This window comes from Glycine max, chromosome 20, assembly GCF_000004515.6.
Source record: "Glycine max cultivar Williams 82 chromosome 20, Glycine_max_v4.0, whole genome shotgun sequence".
In the NCBI taxonomy this organism is placed as follows: domain Eukaryota; kingdom Viridiplantae; phylum Streptophyta; class Magnoliopsida; order Fabales; family Fabaceae; genus Glycine; species Glycine max.
In genome coordinates this window covers 26,256,542-26,266,288 of record NC_038256.2, presented here as the reverse complement: position 1 = coordinate 26,266,288, position 9,747 = coordinate 26,256,542, and the positions used below count along the sequence as shown (strand labels likewise).

The 9,747-nt window shown below is 30.8% G+C and overlaps 1 long non-coding RNA gene across 5 annotated transcripts; it reads left to right on the top strand.

Annotated features, from left to right (window-relative positions):
- The first annotated feature begins 811 nt into the window (after positions 1–811).
- On the top strand, positions 812–6,852 carry LOC100783519 (uncharacterized). Of its 5 annotated transcripts, none has more exons than XR_005890401.1 (4): positions 812–1,047; positions 2,214–2,455; positions 3,437–3,648; positions 6,556–6,852. It is a non-coding gene; the product is annotated as an uncharacterized lncRNA (long non-coding RNA). The 5 variants fall into 5 exon arrangements; XR_005890399.1 differs by lacking the exon at positions 6,556–6,852 and adding an exon at positions 2,826–2,900 and having other exon boundaries at positions 3,441–3,851; XR_005890403.1 differs by lacking the exon at positions 6,556–6,852 and adding an exon at positions 2,826–2,900 and having other exon boundaries at positions 3,437–3,851.
- Positions 6,853–9,747: the final 2,895 nt, after the last annotated feature.

Below are 9,747 nucleotides of genomic sequence, written 5' to 3'. Positions count from 1 at the left end.
TTTCAACTAAATAGGAATAGGAGAGATCAAATTACATATTTAAAATTTCATATTAATATAAAATCATTTGTCGCCTCATTCATGTATATTAAAATTGATATAACATAACTATTTTTAAATATACTAAAATATAAATAATTTGATTACCTTCTTTTTGTTGTTTAATTTTGACATTTATACAGATATAGTAATATGTAGGTATAATTTAACGGTTAGATCAATAAATATCATATCTTATGTCTAACTATAAAATGATATTATAGTTGTCAAAATTACACCAATATGATTATTTCTCTTGTTAAAATAAATTGTAACTTAATTTATGTATATATGATATATTTTTACATAGGAGTGATCAAATTAAGTAATTTTGACAACTATTTAATCTAATATTTTTAAAAAAATTATCATTGGATTGAAAATTATAAATCATATATGCAAAATTTCATATGAATCTAAAATAATTTGTTGTATCATTTATATAGATTAATATCAACATAATATATTTTAAAATATACTAGAATATAAATAATTTGATTACCCTAGTATATTTAAATAATAATATTATGAAAAAAGTTAAAGTGTCTTAAATGCATATTAAAAAATCGTAAATCATAAATAATTTAATAGATTGATTATTAATTTTTTTACGGATTATTTTTATATTCCCTTTAAAATAATGATTATAAAATTGACAATTCATAATTAAATTAAAATATACTGTTTTTTAGACTATGCGTATTATGTATTCTCTTTGATAAAAAAGATATTATTATTTAGACGAGGTTCCGTTGAAGTTTTCTCCCCTAATTCTGTTCTGTTGCCATCCACACGCAACATACAAATGTGGCGGAAAAAAAAAATACTGACTGAGACGAACCACCTCTCTGATATAAAATTAGAAAGAACCTATGTGTCTGTCTGTGCGTTCAGAATGGGAGAAGGCTTAAGGAGATGGGTAGTGGACATATCAAAGTGGGACCAACATCACTCTCACTTCTTCGCTCTCTCCCTCCTTCCTTCCCACTAGCACTCCTCGATTACCAGGTTCTCTCTCCAATTCAATACATTCTAATAATTTTTTTTTGTACCACTCTGTTAGATTATACAGGCATAAGCACTTTTTATATTAATGCAATGTTTTTCTATCAACGGTAGTGGTCAAGTCTTGAGCTTTAAAGACTATGCTTAGGAATTGAAATTTAGTTAGAGGTGAAAATGAAGGAGGGGATAGTCATAAATAAAAAAATAAAATGATAAATTAATGTAAATTTAATTTTGCAGTCTTTTGTTTAATTTTATAAATATTATATGCTGATTTGTTACGTTAACTTATTTTATTTTTTATAGATACAAAGTTTCGAATTTTAGACAATGTTGTCGTTTAAGAAAATCAATTATTTGCTAACTTACATCTTTAGGAGTATATTAGCAAATTATACATTGAATGAATTTTTGAAAATTTGAAGTTATAATTTGTTAAGCAAATCTCTATTATGTAATTCTCTTAATTTAAAAATATTTTTCTTTGCCCTTCCTACTTTTCTTTTTTCCCTTTAAACCTCATTTCCAAATGTACCCAGAAGAGTCTGTTTCCTAACTTGTAGGAAAAAAAATGTTGTTTTTCACCTGTTTACTGCATACAATGATGACGTTTTGGCACTCACTTGACGTTTTGGCAAACCCTATTTGGTATGATCATTTCCTGTAACATATAGATGAGCAATAATACCAACTAAGCCTGGTGTAGCTGACAGATATTTAGGTCCCTAGAGCATGCTCATGTGAAGGTTTTAAAAAAGGTCCGGAATCACAGTTGTGGTTGTAAATTAAGGTTTTGGAGCTCTCTGTGAACACAATTATTGCTGCATTAACGGTACTTTTGCACAATTTCTGGCAAATATCAAGGATTGCAACAAAACGACAACTATAATTTAAAACTTTGCTTATGTGTATAACAAAGGCTTTGTTAGAAGTAAAATTCACTTCAGTGATCTATACAATTTATACCTCGAAAGGAATTAGTTTTCAATTGTCCACTGGAGATATCTTTAGTGCAAATATACAGTAAAAAAACGAATAAAAATAATAAAATATGTAATATTTATGTGTTGAATAACAAACTCAACTTTGTTTCCTTAACCATGTATTTATGTTATTTTGTTATTCATGGGTTAGCCTTACTTATATGTTTATCCCTTATTGTCTTTCAGGATTATGATAAATTTGGTCTTAGATTCCCAAATTTTAATTTCAATGTATCTCATCATGGTGACTGTGGCCATAGCATCTGAACCTGTATGTCTTGTGGGGTAGACATTGTCTCCTATGATGTTCCACTGGGAGAAACAATTACAGAATTCATTCAATTCTTCTCATCTTACTTTTCAAGTTTGGAATGGGATAACATAGTCAATTCAGGCACTTCGAATGATGTATTGACTGAATTTTACAGGTATGATGTGTTTATACTTTACCTGTTAATTTTATGTCAACTGTCAAGGAATAGTTAAATTGAAAATATTTCATGTAATATAGATTTAATTCCTCTCAATGCTGCTGTTCCAGCATGCAGAAGTGAGTAGCTATGCTTCATTGTTGAGATTTTCTTATTTTGAGTTGTTTTTTGTATTATCAGTTACGGAATGAATCTAATCATCTACGGTGATATCTTCCTTCCTTTCCTTCTAATAAAACTTCTTTTTCTATCAGAAATAAATTAATTCCTGAGTTCTGCATATATTTTCAAATTCAACTTCCTCGAAAGTTAGCACATGCTTGTGTAAACCCAAAAAAAAGCCTAATATTGTCATTTGTTTGGAAAGAAACCAAAGTTGGGACGTGAGGGGAGCTGAAGCATTGGGAAATCTCCATCAATGGGCCAAGAAAAAACAATACAGGTCAGGTGGACTACTAGACTAACACCACAAGAAACCCAAAATCTAAAGGCATTTTAGGTGTATACCTTGTCAGTAGCCACTTATATATTGTTCAACTTGCTTTTTCTTATCCAATGTAAGATTTTTCACTTACACTTAACACTCCAACAACCAATTATCAATATCTGAATAATAAATTGCTTGCTAGCATTTTTTAAGAATATCACTGCACTCTTTAAGTGAAGGCATCTCAACAAATGACATCAGCTAAAGTATTTACTATGCTTCCTAGCTTCATTCCATATAGCTGTTATGAAAATGCCCAATAATTTTAACCTATGATTTTATGCTCCTGTCCGATTTTATTATCCGTATATCTCAAAATTTGGCAAAGAAAGAACCTGAATATTGTATTACTATATAATGCAGAGCATAAGATGGTCTCTGAAATTGTTTAATTTATATATTAATATGTCATAGTGTCAGATCTGATAATGTATTTTTATCTGTCAAAAAAGTAGAATTTTTACAATGTATAACGGTTCTTTGAACTGAAGACAGGCCATGCTGAAAGTCAAAGGTGCATTTAGTTTCCAGGCATTGGAGCCTTAAAGAAGCATATGTTAAACCTATAGGGAGTGGACTTACTGAAGGGCTGAATAAAGTGGAATTTTCTCACACAAGATGGACAAATATATCAGCTAAAGTGGATGGGAAGGCTATGACAGAGTGGAGATTTTGGTTGTTCGAACTTGGGGATAGACATTGTGTAGGTTACTAAGTTCCTCATCAACTTCTTTAGACCTTGACCATTATGAATATAAATCCCCTACGGTACCTTTATGTCAGTTATTTCAGTTTTTTCAATCACATGAAATTCCATATTGTTTTTAAGTTTTTTTCCTGCAAAACCAGGTCATTCCTTTTGCATCCATGAAGTTAAAATCTGGTATTCTCTTACAATTTGAGACATAAATTTTCCTTTTGCATCTACTGAATGAATGGATCATACAGTTAACAGTCGTATTTTAGATTTCTATTGCAAAGACATCCCATGTTGCTGGAATTTAAACTGGTATAAGTGCTTAATAACAAAGCTAGTTCAAAACGGAAGGATTTCCAAAGTCAACATAAGGAGTATTTTGGGCATATATCTAACCGATATGAGATCTGTTAGGATATAAGGAGAAAGAAGAGTTAGTTAATATATATTTTCTTTCTCATTTTGGTTCCTAACATATTGGTCCGAGAAACATAAAATAGGAGAGAAAACTCTCCTCCAAGGGTTTCCCCTTCACAAAGGATTTCTCTCTCACAAAGAGCTAATGCTCAATCTACAAATGATAAGATCCCCCTCTCTCCTATCCTTCTTCCTCTATTTATATCTAACTAACTAACTAACTAACTCATTAGTAGTCTAACTATATTAACTAACTCTTTCTTCTCCTTATATCCTAACAATATTGAAATGAGTAAGAAAATAAAAGATTTCATTGACTAGTAAGGAAAGAACAGAAAATAGGAGAGAAAACTCTCCTCCAAGGATTTTTCCTTCACAAAGGATTTTTCCTTTCACAAAAAGCTAATGCTCAATCTACAAATGATAAGATTCCCCTCTCTCCTATCCTTCTTCCTCTATTTATATCTAATAAACACCTCTAACTAACTAACTAACTCATTAGTAGTCTAATTATATTAACTAACTCTTCCTTCTCCTTATATCCTAACAATATTGAAATGAGAAAGAAAATAAAAGATTTCATTGACTAGTAAGGAAAGAACAGAAAATAGGAGAGAAAACTCTCCTCCAAGGGTTTCCTCTTCACAAAAGATTTCTCCTTTCACAAAGAGCTAATGCTCAATCTACAAATGATAAGATCCCCCTCTCTCCTATTCTTCTTCCTCTATTTATATCTAATAAACACCTCTAACTAACTAACTAACTCATTAGTAGTTTAATTATATTAATTAAATCTTCTTTCTCCTTATATCCTAGCAATACATCACTCGTAAAACTTAACCTTTTCCTCAAGGTTGGAATCTGAAAACTGAAATTGCACACTGAAACTTTCTATAATTTTGTCTGATTGCTGGAAGACAACTGCACTCTTGTAGCTTAACTAGGAACGACCCACTACCCCTGCAAAACTGAGGTCTGGTGGTGGGAGGGACAAAGGTGGACTCCATATAACTTTAATCAGCTTGACTGGCTCAGTACATTCCTTCTGTCTTAGCTCCATGGCTAAGCTGTCAGCCATAGATGCAACAAAATTTAATGCTAAAGGCTCACCCAACAAGTTGACATTCCTAGATTTCAGCACCATTGTTGTTCCAACCACCTTCATGAATGATTTTTGTTTCACCATAACAATCTTTTTATGGAAATCTGAATCTTGAAAACAATGTGGCTTGGTTGAATCACCAATTTCGACTTCCTTCTTGATCAAATCTGTAATTGGTATCAAGAAAATCGTCTTCGTAGTCCACATTCGTCACTCCGTTTTCCTTGTGCGTCTCCCTCTTTATCGATGGATCAGCTTCTTCCTCTATAACCTTTTCAATCTTTTTTTCTCTTGCAACTTTGCTTCATCATTTTTGGTTTCTTCTCCACCACAAAGGGTGTGGTTCTTGATTACTGAACCTTCTTTACTTCTGTTTTCTGAATTCAAGTATTGCAATGGGTCACTGTCACACTCAAAACTGCTACCCTTCAAATCAGTTCCCCTTTCTATGTTTCTATCAAAGCTAGGTAGTTCCACCTTTCTTGCCCAAGAACTAGCCTTTGCTTTACTGAATTCTAACCCACTTCCCTCCATGCTATTTTTGTCTTGTTGAGAGGCATGTGAATCAACTTCTTCATTCAATATCTTGTGCAACATGTGTTTCCACTCTGAAATGCCGGTCTTCCATTTCAAGAACTTTGTGGAAGTCTCCCATTTTTTTATGTGGGTTTTTGTCTTTGTTGACTTTTCTTGCTTCAAGATATTCAATCTTTCAAAGATGTGGTTACCATGGTGATCTTCGAATCTTTTGATCAAAGCTGTGGAAAATGACTCCCAATCTGAATCTAGATTGTTTTGGCTCCAAATGTAGAACCAATGTGTCGCAGCACCCTCCATCCTCATGAATGCATATTGCAGCTTATGGAACGAAGGAATTTCTTATACCTCAGAATTTTTCAGTCCTAGCAATCCAACCAATTGGATTTGTCCCCATGAACGCTAGCAGCTCCACCTTCTTAGTCCAAATTTGTGCTTCCTCCATCTCTAACACTAGCTTCCCCTCAAAGATCCGACAGGTCAGATCAATTTGTTAGGAACCAAGAATTAAAATGAGGAAGAAAATAAAAGATTTCATTGACTAGTAAGAAAAGAACAGAAAATAGGAGAGAAAACTGTCCTCCAAGGGTTTCCCATTCACAAAGGATTTCTCCTTTCACAAAGAGCTAATGCTCAATCTACAAATGATAAGATCTCCCTCTTTCCTATCCTTCTTTCTCTATTTATATCTAATAAATCCCTCTAACTAATTAACTAACTTATTAGTAGTTTAACTATATTAACTAACTCTTCTAATAAATCCCTCTAACTTTCATGTCTGTCTCTCACTGTTATGAATTAATGCATCAGCTTTTTAAAATATTTGTAACTTATGCTTATTTTCTCTTGTTTTACAGGTTTCAAGCGAGAGTTTACCCAATATCAGCTGCTACGAGTTACAAAACAACATTGAAGAAAGTGGACTTTACTGAAGAGGAATATACTCTAGGTCTTCATCTTCCAAACATAGTTGTTAAACTAGATGTAGACCAACATATTTCAATTTTACAAAAAGCATTTGATTTTTAGCCTAGAGGTTAGATGTTAGTGTAAATCTATGAAAAAAATTGTAATGTGAAAGACAATAAGTATATCGAAAGAAAACACACACCTCCACTTTCTCAGTCAAAATAAGATTCTGTCTTGTTGGTCAATTTCTTAGAGTCAACAAGGTTTTATACCGATCAACTTTTTTTTTATGATGGCCAAGGGCTATACAAAGAGTGACAATAAAGCAAAACATGTTCTACATCAATATATGCACACACGATAATTTTTTTGGTGAATTACACTCACAATTTAATTTTAATTTTTAATTATTTTAATAATTATTACGCTTAGCTTCTTAGCTAAATCTTTTAAAAGATTATTATTCCTTGAATCTTTATTATTGTTTTGGAGTAGTATCTCGGGGTCCACTTGAACCGAGAACTCTCCTTGGTACAAGGACCTCTTAGAACGATAACTTAGGAGCATGAATACCGACATAGGAGTAATCATGGAATGCATAACCCACACACAGGTCACGAGAGTCATGTGACTGAAACCGTCTAACCGACTTTTTCGCACAAATTTACATATAAAAGTGAAGTTCTCATAATTTACTTCTCCCTTTCTCTCTCATACACTGACTTGGACGTCATAATAATAACAGATTTAGTAGATTGTTTAAACTACAATCACACAATTCAATGCAATCAATTAAAACACAAGCTCGAGCTTTCACTACTCTTTATAGAACCACCTATAAAAGATATACTTAAATATCTTTTTATCCTTATAATTTATTATTTTTTATTCTTATAATTTTTTTTAGTTATGATGAATTATGTGTTTTGTTTTTTGTTCTTCTTATGTTTTAAATGATATTTTTTTATTATCCAAAGCATAGTCAAAAGTGTTTTAAGAACTAAATAAAAATAAAAAATACAAGGACAAAATGCAAAGAAATATTAAATTATAAAAATTAAAAATATATTTAAACTTAAAAGATAATTCTATTAAAAAAGTGAAATGAGATTTTTGCATTCACACTATGATATATTTTAAAATTTTCAACTTCTACCCCTTAATAGAACAATCTTAAGCCTTAGTTAAAAAGAGCACATGTTGGTTGTGAAATCCAAATTTGAACTCAGATGGTATTGAAGTGATTTGAATTTTGAAATGATCGTCCATCTGTGTTTTTTTTTTAATCAGCAAACACATATATTTATTAGGACAAACCCATATAAATGATTAAATAGCAATAGCAAAATAAAATACCCTACCGCTAATGGTTAAATCATATTTAGAGCCAGCAAGAGCAATAAATAGAATCTAACCACCAGTGCACTTTGTATTCTTTCCACTCCATGCTTGCTATTGCATCAACAATAAATATCATCCATATGCAGACACTGATATTGACCTCCAAACAGTAGCCGTAAATTTGCACCAGACACCAATGTGAAGAAAATCCATCTCTTCATAACACATATATGTGCCAAAGGAAAGAAGAAAATCCTTCCCTATCTATTTATCTATTTATAATATATAATCTCTGAGCAAAGAAGCAATGTGCTGCCATCTCAATATTATATTACTCGCCACATCATACTATTTGCTTACGTGGCATAATCAAGTGAAGCCTACCTTCTAATATGCTTTCTCTCTTGTGGTTGCTCTACAGTTATTACCTTGTGTTTCCCCTGTGTAGCTGCTTATGTGACTAGTCATGTTTGGTGAGATACACAACCCACCTCCTCTCATTGACTGAAATTAACCCTTTGGCATTGTTCTATAATCTTTCTGTTGATAGAGTTCTCTATCAGAGTTACATGTTTAGAAAACTGGAGTTTTATTTCATCAGGTCGCTGATGAAGTATATTGATAATATTCTCCCATCTTAGTCTGGATTTTTCTCATAACTGTCCTTTTATATGTTTCTTCAATGTTTTAATCAGGTCATTATTCATAGTGTCAAACTTCGAACGCATAGAACTGTACATTGGGGACTAGATCGTAAAACAAAGGTGAGTTTGTTAGGCTTGGATTTGTTAGAAGTTGCAACTGCACACAATTATCCGAAGTCAAAGGAAAACAGGCACTTTAATCAACTCATCCTTTTTCTTGATGTTTGCTACAATTCTATATATCATGCCCACTCTATACTATTGCTCAAGTAGAGTTATCTAACTCTCATGCTTATTGAAATCTTCTATCAAAAAATATACAAGGTAATTTTTTATTCATTGGAAAAGAATACAAGGTATAAAGTTGCATGCACGTGTTGATGACTCATGGATTTATTACTACCTTTTTTTATCATTGTGCTGCTTAAAAAAAATAATCTAGGAGTCATACGTTAAATTTACTATTCAATCGTGATCTCCCAGGTTCAAATCCAAAACAAAACCAACAACATACTATTTATTTATTTTTTAACTTTCACTTTTTATTAGTTTTGTAACTGACATTTTAATCAAATCATAATATATATATATATATATATATATATATATATATATATATATATATATATATTAATTACAATTTTAAATGATCGGTTACAAAATACTAATTGTAACAAAATTACATAATTACTACTACTTTTTTTTTTTTAAGAATTACAAGTACTACTAAATATTACACCACATGAGTCTGATTGCATTTCTTTGACTAAAACATTCAACTAATTACTACATTGTTTACAATACAAATTATATTTATCTTACATATTAAACTACCTTAGAGTTCCATGTCCTGCATGAGTATTAATTTTATAATTTTTAATTTTTAATGTATTTATTTATTAATTTTTTATTAATTATATATATATATATATATATATATATATATATATATATATATATATATATATATATATATATATATATGAGAGGTATATGGAAATGACTATCTTGTATTAGAATGACAATGACAATGATTAATTTCAATCACTATATTAAAATAAAATATCAAGATTAAAATATTTTAAATTTAAATTAAAAACTTATTTAATCATAAAATCTCTATAATATTTATCAAACAAAAAATTAAATATTTTA